This window comes from Lactuca sativa, chromosome 1, assembly GCF_002870075.4.
Source record: "Lactuca sativa cultivar Salinas chromosome 1, Lsat_Salinas_v11, whole genome shotgun sequence".
NCBI lineage: Eukaryota > Viridiplantae > Streptophyta > Magnoliopsida > Asterales > Asteraceae > Lactuca > Lactuca sativa.
In genome coordinates, this window is record NC_056623.2 from 74,580,677 (window position 1) to 74,582,335 (window position 1,659).

Genomic DNA, 1,659 nt, shown 5'->3' on the forward strand with positions numbered 1-1,659 from the left:
GTTCATCTTCATCCGAAGAACACTCTAAGCTGTGACTCGCCGAGTTGTTCTTGAGACAAGAAGATTGCCTTGAACTCGCCGAGTCATGGCATTGACTCGCCGAGTGACTTCATGAGTGAGTCTGGCTTCCGACCCACTGAGTCACACCCAATGACTCATTACTCCCAAACCGCAAATGCGAAAAAGGGGGGAAACTCGGGGACTCGCGACTCGACTCGCCGAGTTAGATGAATGACTCGCTGAGTCGGCCACATGCAAAAACTATACACGTGATTCTGCTTGGATCCAGCTCATGCCATTCATAGATCTGGGTTTCTAGGGCATGAATAACACGTAAAGTTTCGAACTTTACGTGTAAATAATCACCAATAAAGGTTTTAGGGCTCAAAATGCACCAAAAGAGTAGATCTAGGGATTTCATGCAATATGGCTCCATAAAGACAGTAGATCTAAGCTCCTGGAGCTCAATCCCACCTAGATCTAAAGGCTAACAACTTATTACAACCCACAAAGCACAACAAGCTTGGGGAAAAGGCTCAAGAAAGACTTCCATGGAGCTAAAAGGGACTATAAGCATGAAAACAGAGGGGAAATCGAGTTATACCTTAAGGAACACACTGAGATAGCTCAAAGATGCCTGACCTCCTCCTCTTCTTCTTGATCTACTCTCCTTCCCACTCAAAAACTTCAAGAAAACACACCAAAATCTTCAAACTCACAAGGAACAAGGCTTGAACGAAGTATAGGGCTCTGAGGGTGAATGAGGGCGAGCTTGGGGGCAGAATGAGGGGTTTAAATAGGGTGTAAACCCTTGAAATTTAGGGTTTCATCAGACAGCGGTGACTCGCCGAGTCCAAAATATGGACTCGCGAGTCGCCAACTTAAACGTGTTCCGGATCCCGTCTCTACTCGGCGAGTCGGACCTGCAACTCGCCGAGTCCAAGGCTAAAAATGAAAAATACTAAGATAAATTTTATGTACCAGAAACCAGGTGCTACACAAACGTATGTTCATTATCAGAGTAAAACATTCCCAGACTGTATAATCTATGGTGTGTGCCTTGCGATCACCCCGAGCTCTTCCCTCCACTACCGGAAGTACCTGAAACCAAAACTGAAAACTGTAAGCACGAAGCTTAGTGAGTTCCCCAACCTACCACACACCATGCATAACCACATACTGGGCCACACCCACTATTCTGGGCCTCGTCCCTTACCTCGGGCCTCGCCCGCTACAACGGCCCCGCCTGGCTTCGAGCCCCGCTCGGACACAAATCTGTTTCACTTAGGCCTCGCCTGTCACCGGGCCTCACCCTCTAACATATAATAGCACATAAATATATCACAACACATAAGCTAAACATATACCAATGGATCCTGTCCTAAGGCCTCGCCTATCCTGGGCCTCGACCTTGTCCTGCTACTGATGAGTCATGGAACCCCGTCCACACTCCGACTGATAGTGAGATATGGGCCCAGCCCACACTCACTCTTTCCCTAACTTGGGCCTCGCCCCTGATCTGCTACTAATGAGATGTGGAAAACCATCCACACTCTGCTATCGATGAGATACGGGACCTCACCCACACTCACCTCCCTACCAGGCATATACATGTATCACACAGACAACAAGTATAAACTATCATATAAACCATTCCTT